The following is a 14,048-nucleotide window of genomic DNA, read 5'->3' on the forward strand; positions in this document are numbered from 1 at the left end:
TTTATCGGATATGTCTTTTGCAAATATTCTCTCCAAGTCTGGGCATACATTTTGTTTCTCTTGACGATGTCTTTCATAGACCAGAAATTATTTTTTTTCTGAGATGGAGTTTCACTCTTGTTACCCAGGCTGGAGTGCAATGGCGTGATCGCGGCTCACTGCAACCTCTGCCTCCCGGGTTCAAGAGAGTCTCCTGACTTAGCTTCTCGAATAGCTGGGATTACCAAATAATTTTGTATTTTTAGTAGAGATGAGGTTTCTGCATGCTGTTCAGGCTGGTCTCAAACACCCGACCTCAGGTGATATACTTGCATCTGACCTCCCAAAGTTCTGGGATTAGAGGCATGAGCCACCGAGTCCGGGCAAGACCAGAAATTTTTAGTTTTAATGAAGTCCAGCTTTTCAATTTTTTCTTTCATAGATTGTGCCTTTGGTGTTGGAAAATGCCAATGCCAAGTTCATAGTCATCTAGATTTTCTCCTCTATTATCTTCTAGGACATTTGTAGTTTTGCTTTGTACATTTAGGTCATTTTGAGTTAATTTTTGTGAAGCATGTAAGATCTGTGTCTAGATCTACTTTCTTTGCATGAGAATGTCCAGATTTTTCAGCACCATTTGCTGGAAAGTTTGCCTTTTCACCATTGTATTGCCTTCGCTACTTTGCCAAAGATGAGTTGACTCTAACCAATTTTTGGTAACGAGGCAAAAGCAAGTACAAGGAAGATGCACGTAATTACGGCGAATGTCCTAGAGCAACTGGACAACCAAAATCAAAAAACTTAAACCTCATAATCCTCATAAATTAACCCAAAATGAAGTATACACAAATTTAAGATGTAAAACACAAAAATTTAGAAATGAAATAGGAGGAAATTTGGGAGATCTATGGCTAGTTTCATAGACGTAACATTATAAACATGATCCATGAAATAGAAGTTAATAAATTGGACCTAGGCAAATTTTTTAAAATTTGCTATGTGGAAGTTCATGTGAAGAGAATGAATGACAAGCTATAGAGTAAGAAAAGAACATCTGATAAAGGGCTGGTATCTAGAATATAAAAAATTATTTGAGCTCAACCATAAAAGAACAAATAATCTAGTCATCAAATGGGCAGAATACATGAACAGATACTTTACCAAAGACACATGTTATGCCCAGACCATTTATTTCCCGAAGAAGACCACCAGAGTCCAGAGTCAAAGCTAAGCAGCAAGGATCTTTATTACAGGTTCGAACCTGGAACTCTCCCTCGCTCGCGAAATGAGACGGGCAGGAGAGCTCCCCCACTGAGCTCCGAGTAGTGTTATATAGTCTAAGAAAAGTGGGCATAGAGTTATTATACAAATCAGATATATGATTGGCTAGTGTTTGAACAAGGCGATTTGGCTAACTATGATTGGTTCCCGCCATTTCTGATATTTCGGTTCAACCTTTGAGGTGGGAGAGCAGGTTTATGGCAGCAAGAGTTTATCTTACTTAAACACGTCTTGTGACCTTGCCTCAGAACTTACAAAATCTCTGGTACGTGCAGAAAAACAGGTACTCACAGAACTTATGAAATCTCTGGTATGTGCAAAACAAAATCTCTGGTATGTGCAGAAAAACAGGTACTCACAGAACTTACGAAATCTCTGGTATGTGCAAAGATTAGAGAGCAGAACAAAGGGTGTAGTGGGGGGGGCGGGTACACATCTATCTTTGTGTCCTTTCATTCACACACATAAAAAATAAACACACGAAAAGATGTCCAACATTAGGCAAATAGAAATTAAAACCAACATCAGCTATCTCTATACAGCAGTTAAATTCCCCAAATATAAAATAATCACAATTCCCCAAATTGGTGATGATACAGTGAAACGGAGTCACTCTTAGATTTCTGGTAGGAATATAAAATAGTAGAGCCACATTCAAAACCACTTTGGCAGTTTTTTAAAAAAACTAAACATCAAGTACTATAAGACCCACAAATTGTACTCCTTGGCATTTTTCCAGAGAAATGAAAACATATGTTTACACAAAAACCTTATATTTATATATATGTTGATAGCAACATTTTTTGTAGTAGTAAAAAACTGAAATCAGCTGAGCTGTCATTCAGCACATCAATGTTTAAACAAAAGATGGTGCACACATACAATGGAATACTACTCAGCAATAAAAAGGAATGAACTATTGATACATGCAACAATTTGAACAAATCTGCAGGGAATAATACTGCATTAAAAAACTCTTAAATCCCTGAATGTTATGTTGCAACATTTATGACATCATTTTAATAAGATTTATGAAATAACAAAGTTTTAGAAACTGCAAGTAGATTAGTGGTTGTCCAGTGTTGGGGACAGGGAGATGGGGAAGGCAGGGAAGTGAATATTTTTGGACCATATCCACCATAGTATGGATAGTTATATATATTCATATCCCCACCAGGGATATGGATGCTCGGACCTCATAAAGGATCCTTGGGATTTTGGAACTATTCAGTATCTTGACTGTGGTGGATAATGAACTTACACATTTTTTTTTAGAACTAAATACATACACACGAGTATAAGTAAAACTGGACAGATCTGAATAAGATTTCTGGTTTGTGTCCATAAGGATATTCGGTTGTGATGTTATACAGTAGTTTTGCGAAATGGTATCACTATGGGAAATTGAAGAATGTAAAATGATCTTTCAGAATTATTTTCTAATTGTATGTGAATCTTCAATTATTTCTGTACAATTTCAAATAAATATAGTATGAAAGATTAATAATGATTGCTAATAAACTGTTTCCACAAATAAGAAAAAAAGAAGGCTGTAGAACGTAGGAACCTCTGAAGGCTGTAGACTTTGACATCAGCAGTCAGTATGGGCACAATAATCAAAGTCCGCAAAGGATCAGTCTGCCTCAGCAGACACCAGTGCGGGAGGGTGAGCAGCTCAGATCAAGCAGGAAGAGACACTTCATTGAGACCAAGAAGAATTAATGTGTACTCTTTCCCTGGAACTTGGGCAAAACCTCTCTCCCCACCCTTTCCTAAACTTCAATCATTGCCAGAACCAAGGGACAGACTAGAGGGAAAGTGAGGGAAACTCTGAAAGACTGTTTTCCAGGAAGTAAGTAAACATTAACTTGGACATTGTCTGAAATAATGCTACCTGAATATGGTTAAACATAACTGGGTTGGACTAGGTAGACAGGAGTAAAATAGTTTAAGTCAATCAGTTTATGTGAATAAGGAGCTTGAGAGAAAACATGAGCGCATTTTTTTAAAGTAATGTTAATTTTTTTGCATATCTGACTCATAGTTTACAATTAAATCTTACTGAAATAATTGCATTATACTGAGTGTATTTGAATATGGAGCTACAGGAGTGATGAGAAACCTGGAAAGTCTTAATAGGTCAGGTTCTGCTCAGCATCTGCTTCAGAGCATCCTTGGCAATCTGCTCCATCCCTTGGAGAGACCAAGTCCTTGAAGATAAGGAGACAAATCATTGATGTCCAGAAAATTCCTGCCTGCAAATTCCTGAAGCTCAGTTGAAGACAATGCAACCCCTTCCTCAAATGACAATATGTATTCCAAATAACCGGCACAGAACTACCAAGTAGCCGAGCTGTGGCTGGATGAGCAAACTAGAATTTTGAGCTCCCTTGGGATATGTAGCCTAAATACAAAGAGCATTTTCTGGATTGTATAACAAAATTTTCTACTGAGATTTCTTCCTCACTTCTCAAGGGATCCAGAATCCTTTATCAGCTTCTGCTAAGTAGTGTAATACGAGCTTTACTCCTTTGTAATATTTTAATCATCAGCTTGAATTTTTAGCTATTAGAAAAAGTGTCTAGTCCAATTGTTCCCAATTGTTTCCAGTTTTATTCATATGCAAAGAACACATGCATATGAAAGTAAAAACAGTTACTTCTTTTTAAATGTAAAGCTATTGCTCTATACATGAACTGTTTCCAGTTTTATTATTTTTCCCTTTGACCTCATATAATAAGCTATTTTCCTATGTATAATTTTTAGGGCTACATGTAACTAAGTATGCAATGAAGTATCAAATAGCAATTGTTCAATTTCCATTGGGCTTTTAAAAGTCCCTGGACCTAATTTTTATAGCTTCCTTATGACAGTTTTTAGATTCCTTGCATCCTGTAAATCAAGTACTGAAACCACTGTCATACTGGACGATTTTTTTTTAACAATTCCTGAGTCGTCTCTTTAGTATGACTAGAATGACATGAGAGCCATTTGCTAAAGTTGTAAGACTTTTAAATAGAAGACATGCTTTATGAGCAGCTATTCACTTATGCATGGCTTGAGCTTCTTGGGAAGTTTTCCTCCTAGTTATCCTTGAAAGTATCATAATATTTTTGTTTTATTTTGTTTTAGTATATTATCATTTATGAAGTAATATACGTGCTATATATGAAGTAACACATTTATAATATTATTATATGTTAGGTGATATTAGACATGTTATATATGAAGTAATACATGCTTGATGTGAACAGTATCTGAAAAGTTCTAAAGCCAAGATTATATATTCGCAGCAAAGCATCTCAGTTGTTAGAACAACGTACCTAGTGTGTTAGGCCTGCTTTATCTCGGAGAGAGTTAGTAGATTTGAGTCCAGACACTATCCATGTTTCTCATAATTAATTTAATACTGGTAGCCTGTTAGAGTGATAAAAATTCAATGGAATCATCTAAAAGGATAAAATATTCATTATTTTTAGTGAGAGGCGATGTTCTTGATATTCTTTTCTTGCCATAGCCTCTCTTAGTATCTTCCAAAAATGTTCATCATTTTACAGAAAAGTGTTCTTACTGCCAAATGTTTCCAATGAAGAAAACAAGCGTCTACATTCAAATTATCTTGTACTAAGATACTTTAATAAATTGCTCTATTAAGCAATCATCACTAATTGAGTTAGTGTAGTATTGTGAGGGAAAAAATAAAATGAGAAATGTAAATACATGCAGATAATTGAAAATGGGCTGGAGTTCCATAGACTTTCCTCTGTATTTAATATATTCTGAAACCCATTTTTATAAAATTCAAGTGAATTGCAGAACAAAAGACGAGATGATTGAAGGAGCATTGTGATAGATTAGTGAGTCAATGAATGGCTATAAGTAGTGGAAACTGGGAAGTTGCTCCTCTGAAGAAGAAAAATTGTAAGGAGAATATGGATAGAAGAAGAGAAAATAAAGTGGAGTCAAAAAGAAAAGAGGAATTAAGAGAACAGAATAGAGGAATTAAAAAAGAAAGAATGTAAAATATTTCCCTTGACAATGCTGTATCTAAAATGAATAAACTATAAATACTTGATTTAATAAATATAGATGAAAAGTAAAACATCAGGTAAATTGTCAGCAAGTATTAACATATTTGCATGTAGTTTAAACATCTGTATCATTTAATTTTTCACTTTGGCAGCATAAATATTGGTATATTCTTCCCTATTTTCCTCATCTGTTTTCATTTAGGTTGGAACTGGATATTCTAAATAACGAATACCCTATAGCACTTATCTGTAACCTAACTAGATTTCATCAGTAACTTTCACAGTTCTCCTGAGATAATGTCATGCTTTCTGATGCTATATTAAAAGTAATTTTTATATTTGTTAGTTGCAACTGGATGATGTTGTTTTCTAAAAAGCAAAATGGACTTGCTATTCATCATAACTGCTGTCATTTACTGAAAATAAAAAGAAAATATTTTTAGTTGAGTGTGTTTGAACTATTGTATTGAGACAACTCACTTAAACATTTAAATCTCAAATTTACTGGATAAGACACACTAACAAACAAAAGGGTCTTCCTCTCCTCAACAAGAGGAATAAACCTGTCACTCTTTATTCTTCTGACCCTGGGTATTTTAGTCCAGGTGATTTTTACATATTACCCACGAACCTGATACAATCACATTTATAGGTAATTGAACTTTTACCATATGATTTAATTTATTGTTGAATTTAAACTCAACAGTTGCTATGCTTTGTAGCAAAATCTATGGTGGGATACCTCAGCTCATAATACCGTTCATTAATTTCCAAGTACCTTTCAGATTTCATTGAACAACGTCCTGCTTTCACTATCTAATAAAATATTCTGCTGTTTCATAATTGTTTTAACTTTAATGCTTATTTTGATATTTCTCCTCTTCTTCTCTCATTTATCTTCATTTCTTAGTTTTCTTTTTTAAGCCTCTGAGCTATTTTTAAGTCATCATACATCTTATGGGGTACGTCTTTTAAAATGACATGGATTTATGACTTGTTGGACTTATGGTTGTTATCCCTATTCCATAAAATATAGTTTTCTTCTCAAAGTTAGCACCTTATTTTAAAAAATGAATTATATTTCATGTTGAATTCTGACATGTATATATATATGTGTATATATGTATATATGTGTGTACACATACACACACTTTTCTTACTTTCCTTTGTGGATAATTTGTTGTTGGCATACAGAAAGACAACTGATTTTTTATGACAATTTCATATATATATATATATATATATATATATATATATATATATATATACACATACACATATATATATGCGGTTTGGCTATTTCCTTTATTCTTTTAAAAATTATTATTGTAAGAACTCTTAACATGAGATTTTTCCCTATTCAATGTTTATGTGTTTAATACAGTATTGTTAAATGTAGGCATAATGTTGTAAAACAGACCTCTGGAACATAATCATTTTGCACAGCTGAAACTTTGCACCTCTTGAATGGCAGCGACCCATTCCCCTCCCTCTAGTCCCTGGCATCCACTTTTCTACCCTCTGCTTACATGTGTTTGACCACTTTATATCCCTCGTCTAAGTGGCATCATGAAGTACTTGTCCTTTCTTTTAACATAGTGTTCTCAAGGTTCATCCATGTTGTCACAAATGACAGAATTTCCTTTTTTAAATGACTGAGTAATATTTCATTGTATGTATATACAATATTTTATTTAGCCATCTGTCTATCAATGGACACTGAAGTTGTTTCTACAGTTTGGCTACCATGAATAATGTTACAATGGACATAGCAGTGTAAATATTTCTTTGAGATCTACATTTCAATTATTTTGGATAAATACTCAGAGGTAGGATTGCTGGATCATAAGGTCTATTCAAGTCCTTAAGCAATTTTTAATCAGGTTGTTTTTTCTTTGCTACTGAAGAAGTTCTTTATATACTTTGGATATTAACATTTCATCAGATATGCCATTTGTAAATATTTTCTCTCATTCAGTAAGTTGCCTTTTCACTCTGTTAATTGTTTCTTTTGTTATGCAGAAGATTTTTAGTTTGATGTTTTCTTGCTTGCCTATTATTGCTTGTTTCCTGTGCTGTTGGTGTCATATGCAAAAAATCATTGCCAAGACCAATGTTGTAAAGCTTTTTTCTAATATTTTCTTTGAGGAGTTTTACTGTTTCAAGTATTTATGATTAAGTCTTTAGTCAATTTCAAGTTTATTTTTGTGTATGATGTAAGGTAAGAGTCCAATTTCATTATTTTGCATGTTGGATATACATTTTTTCCAAAACAATTTGTTGAAGATACTATCCTTTTCCCATTGTGTATTCGTAGCAACTTTGTAGAAGTTCAGTTAATTGTATATGCATGGGTTTATTTTGTGGCTCTCTATTCTGTTCCAAAGGCCTATATATCTGTCATTATGCCAATACTACACTGTTTTAATTACTGTAGCTTTACTTATACTTTTTATTTATTTATATTTATCTTTATTTATATTTTGAGATCTGGAAGTATGATGCCTCCAGCTGTATTGTTCTTAAGATTGTTTTAGCTATTTGGGGTTCTTTGTGGTTCCACATGAATTTTAGAATTTTTTTTTTTTTTTTTTTTTTTTTTTGCTATTTTTGGAAAAAAATACTATCAGAATTCTGATAAGAATTGCACTGAATGTATAAATTCCTTTGTGTGTCATGGATATTTTAACAATATTGAGTCTTCTAATCCATGGTCACAGAATGTCTTTCCAGTTCTTTGTGCCTTCTTTAATTTCATTCATCAATGTTTGATAGTTTTTAATATATGAGTATTTTACCTCTTTGGTAAAGTTTACTTCTGAATATTCTTTTCTTTTCTCTTAATAAAACAAACAAACAAACAATGGGATACATGTGTGGAATGTGCATGTTTCTTATATAGGTATACATGTGCCATGGTGGTTTGCTGCATCTATTTACCATCCTCTAAGTTCCTCCACTCACCCCCCAATGTCACAACAGGCCCTGGTGTGTGTTGTTCCCCTCTCTGTGTTCATGTGTTCTCAATGTTCAACTCCCATTTATGAGTGAGAACATGCAGTGTTTGGTTTTCTGTTCCTCTGTTAGTTTGCTGAGAATGATGGTTTCCAGCTTCATCCATGTCACTGCAAAGGACATGATATCATTCCTTTTTATGGCTGGCAGGGTATTCCATGGTGTATATGTACCACATTTTATTTATCCAGTCTACCATTGATGGGCATTTGGGTTGGTTCCATGTCTTCGTTATTGTAAATAGTGCTACAATAAACATATGTGTACATGTGTCTTTATAGTATAATAATTTATATTCCTTTGGGTATATACTCAGTAATGGGATTGCTGGGTCAAATGGTGTTTCTGGTTCTAGATCCTTGAGGAATCACCATACTGTCTTCCACAATGATTGAACTAATTTACATTCTAACCAACAGTGTAAATGGATTCCTATTTTTTCACAGCCTTGACAGCATCTATTATTTCATGACTTTTTAATAATTACTATTCAGACTGGCATAAGATGGTATCTCATTGTGGTTTTGATTTGCATTTCTCTGATAATCAGTGATATTGAGCTATTTTTCATATGTTTGTTGGCCTCATAAATGTCTTTTTTTGAGAAGTGTCTTTCATATCATTGGCCCACTTTTTGATGATATTATTAGTTTTTATTTCTGTAAATATGTTTAAGTTCCTTGTAAATTATGGATATTAGATATCTGTCAGATGGATAGACTGCAAAACTTTTCTCCCATTCTGTAGATTGCCTGTTCATTCTGATGATAGTTTCTTTTGCTGTGCAGAAGCTCTTTAGTTTGATTAGATCTAATTTGTCAATTTTGGCTTTTGTTGCAATTGCTTTTGGTGTTTTAGTCATAAAGTCTTTGCTCATGCCTATGTCCTGAATGGTATTGCCTAGTTTTCTTCTAGGGTTTTATGGTTTGGGGTTTTACATTTAAGTGTTTAATCCATCTTGAGTTTATTTTGTATACCATGTAAGGAAGGGATCCAGTTTCAGTTTTCTGCATATGGCTAACTGGTTTTCCCAGCACCATGATCTCCTACTGAATAGGAGATCATTTCCCCATTGCTTGTTTTTGTCAGCTTTGTCAAAGATCAGATAGTTATAGATATGTGGTGTTATTTCTGAGGTCTCTGTTCTGTTCCATTGGTCTATATGTCTGTTTTGGTACCAGTACCATGCTGTTTTGGTTATTGTAGCCTTGTAGTATAGTTTGAAGTCAGGTAGGGTGATGCCTCCAGCTTTGCTCTTATTGCTTAGGACTGTCTTGACTATACAGGAACTTTTTTGATTCCATATGAAATTTAATTTTTTTTCTAATTCTGTGAAGGATATCAATGGCAGTTTCTTGGGAATAGCATTGAATCTAAAAATTACAATGGGTAGTATGATCATTTCTATGATATTGATTATTCCTGTCCATGAAGATGGAATATATTTCCATTTGTTTGTGTCCTCTCTAATTTCCTTAAGCAGTGGTTTGTAATTCCCCTTAAAGAGGACCTTTGCATTCCTTGTTAGCTGTATTCCCAGGTATTTTATTTTCTTGGTAGCAATTGTGAATGGGAGTTCATTTATGGTGTGGCTCTCTACTTACCTATTGTTGGTGTAAATAAATGCTTGTGATTTTTACACATTGATTTTGTATTCTGAGACTTTGTTGAAGTTGCTTATCAGTTCAGGAAGTTTTGGGGCTGAGATGATGGGGTTTTCTAAATATATAATCTGCAAACAGAGACAACCTGACTTCCTCTCTTTCTGTTTGAATACTCTGTATTTCTTTATTTTGTTTATTACCCTGGCCAGAACTTTCAATACTATGTTGAATAGGAGTAGTGAGAGAGGGCATCCTTGTCTTGTGCCAGTTTTCAAAGGGAATGCTTCCAGCTTCTGCCCATTTGATATGATATTTACTGTGGGTTTGTCATAAACAGCTTTTATTATTTTGAGATATGTTCTATCAATACCTAGTTTATTGAGAGTTTTTAACATGAAGGGATGTTGAATTTTATCAAAGGTCTTTTCTGCATCTATTGAGATAATCCTGGGATTTTTGTCTTTGGTTCTGTTTATGTGATGGATTACATTTATTGATTTGCATATGTTGAACCAGCCTTGCATCCCAGGGATGAAGCCAAGTTGATCACAGTGGATAAGCTTTTGGATATGCTGCTGGATTCGGTTGGCCAGTAGTTTATTGAGGATTTTCACATCAATGTTCATCAGGGATATTGGCTTGAGGAAGCACTAAACATGGAGAGGTAAAACCGGTATCAGCCACTGCAAAAACACACCAATATATAAAGATCAATGACACTGAAGAAACTGCATCGACTAGTGTGCAAAATAACCAAATAGCATCACGATGACAGCATTAAATTTACACATAACAACATTCACTTTAAATGTAAATGAGCTAAATGCCCCAATTAAAAGACAGAGACTGGCAAATTGGATAAGGAGTCAAGACCCATGAGTGTGCTGTATTCAGGAGATGCATCTTATGTGCAAAGACACACACAGGCTCAACATAAAGGGATGGAGGAAAATATACCAAGCACACGGAAAGCAAAAAACAGCAGGTATTGCAGTCCTCATCTCTGGCAAAACAGACTTTAAACCAACAAAGATAAAAAAAGACAAAGAAGGGTATTACATAATGGCAAAGGGAACAATTCAACAAGAGGAGCTAACTACTCTAAATGCATATGCACCCAACACAGGAGCATTCAGATTCATAAAACAAGTTCTTAAGACCCACAAAGAGATTTGGACTCCCACACAATCATAGTGGGAGACTTTAACACCCCACTGTCAGTATTGGACAGACCAATGAGACTGAAAATTAACGAGGATATTCAGGACTTGAACTCAGCTCTGGATCAAGTGGTCCTAGTAAATGCCTATAGAACTCTCTACCCCAAATCAAGAGAATATACATTTTTATCAGTGCCATATGGCACTTATTCTAAAATTGAACACATCATAGGAAGTAAAACACTCCTCAGCAAATGCAAAAGAACTGAAATCATAACAAACAGTTTCACAGACCACAGGGCAATCAAATTAGAACTAAGGATTAAATCACTAAAAATAACGGAATTACATGGAAATTGAACAACCTGCTCCTGAATGACTCCTGGGTAAATAATGAAATTAAGGCAAAGATCAAGAAGTTCTTTGAAACCAATGAGAACAAAGAGACAATGCACCAGAATCTCTGGGACACAGCTAAAGCAATGTTAAGAGGGAAATTCATAGCACCAAATGCCGACATTAGAAAGCTAGAAAGATCTCAAATCAACACCCTTATATCACAATTAAAAGAGCTAGAGAGGCAAGAGCACGCTAATCCAAAAGCTAGCAGAAGACAAGAAATAACTAAGATCAGAGTAGAATTGAAGGAGAAAGAGACATGAAAAACCCTCCAAAAAATCAACAAACCCAGATGGCTTTTTTGAAAAAAATGAACAAAATAGATAGACCACTAGATAGACCAATAAGGAAGAAGAGATAGAAGACTCAAATAAGCACAATAAAAAATGATAAAGGGGATATCACCACCAACCCCACAGAAATACAGACTGCAATAATAGAATACCATAAACACCTCTACACAAATAAACTAGAAAATCTAGAAGAAATGGATAAACTCCTGGATGCATACACCCTACCAATACTAAAGTAGGAAGAAGTTGAATCCATGAATAGACCAATAACAAGTTCTGGAATTGAGGCAGGAATTAATAGCCTATCAACCAAAAAAAAGCCCAGAACCAGACAGATTCACAGCTGAATTTTACCAGAAATACAAAGATGAGATGGTTCCATTCCCTCTGAAACTATTCCAAAAGGAGGAACTCCTCCCTAACTCATTTTATGAAGTCAGCATTATCCTGATACCGAAACTAGGAAGAGGTGCAACAAGAAAAGAAAACTTCAGGCCAATATTCTAAGTATGCTTTGTGATGTTATTGTAAATGAGGTTGCTTTCTTATTTTGCTTTGTGATAATTTGTTGTTGGTGTATAGAAAGGCAACTGATTTTTTATGTTAATTTCATATCTTGCAATTTCATTGAATTCATTTTTTATTTCTGACAGATTTTATTGGATCTTTAGGGCTTTACAAATAAGATCATATCACCTACAAGCAGGGATTGTTGTACTTTTTTTTTTCCAAATTTTGAAGCTTTTCATTTATTTATTTATTTATTTATTTTTTGCCTAATTGCTGTGATTAGAAGTTTCAGTACTATCCTGAATACAAGTGGTGAGAGTTGTCATCCTTTTCTTGTTCCTGCTTCTTTCAACTTTTCATCACTGAGTATGCTATTAACTGTGGCCTTTTCATACATGGCCTTAATTTCATTAACATAATTTCACTCTATTCATAGTTCGTTGAGAGGTCCTGCTGTGAAAAATTATTGCTTTGTTTTTCAAATGCTTTCTTTTGCACCCATTAAGATGATAATGTGGTTTTCATCCTTCATTATGTTAATGCAGTATATCACATTTATTAATTTTTATTTTTTGAATCCTTCTTATATCCCAAGAACAAATTCTGGAAGAAATTGAGAAGCATTGGCATTAATTCTTCTTTAAATATTTGTTAGAATTTATCAGTGAAACTATCTGGTCTTGTTTTTTTTTCCCGCTGTTGAGAAGTTTTTCATTACCGATTCAATCTCCTTATCTATTGTTAGTATGTCCCAATTTTCTATTTCTTTAGATTCCAGTCATGATTAGCTGTATGTTTCCAGACATGTATTCTTTTCTTCTAGGTTATTCTATTTTTTAGAATATAATTGTTTATAACGGTCTGTCATGATCCTTTTTATTTATGTGTTTTTAAGTCTCATTTTTTATTTATATTAATATTTTCTTGTTTTGTTTACCTAATAATTTGTCAATTTTGCTTATCTTTACAAATAACCAACTCTGTTTCATTGTATATGTCTGTTTTTCTGTTTTCTATGTATTTCTCCTCTGATAATTGTTATTTCTACCCTTTTGCTAATGCTGTGTGCTTTTTTCCCTTTGATTCCATTTCTCTGAAGTGTAATGAAGCTGTTTACTTGAATATTTCTTCCTTTTAAAATATGGTCCTTAGTTGCTATAAATCTCCCTCTTATTACTGATTTTGCTGCATATTGTAAGTTTTGGTTTGTTGTGCTTTTATTTTTATTTGTATCAAGATATTTTCTGATTTTCCTTTTAACCTCATTTTTGATTCATTGGTTATTCAAAAGTTAGTTGTTTAATTTTTACATATTTGTAAATTTTCCCATTTTCCTTCTTAGCGATTTCAAGTTTCCTTCTATTGTAATATGAAAATATACTTGATATGATTCAATCTTCTCATATTTGTAAATATTTTGTAATCTAAAGTGTAATCTATCCTGGAGTACATTTTCTGTGTGCTCGATAAGAATGTATGTTCTGCTGTTGTTGGCTTGAATGTTCTATACAAGTCCATTAGGTTTATTATGTCCATAGTGGTGTTCAAATCAAACGTTTTCTTATTTATTCTCTATTTATCTATTATTAAAAGTGGGGTATTGAAGTCTCTTACTATTATTATGGGACTATTTATTTTCCCTCAGTTCTGTTAATATTTGTTTATATATTTAGGTGCTCTGATACTGGGTGTATATATATATTTGTAATTCTTATATCTCCATGGTGAACTGATCATTATAATATAATATAATAAATATAATATAATAATGTAATG

Source organism: Theropithecus gelada, chromosome 12 (assembly GCF_003255815.1).
Source record: "Theropithecus gelada isolate Dixy chromosome 12, Tgel_1.0, whole genome shotgun sequence".
Taxonomy (NCBI): Eukaryota; Metazoa; Chordata; class Mammalia; order Primates; family Cercopithecidae; genus Theropithecus; species Theropithecus gelada.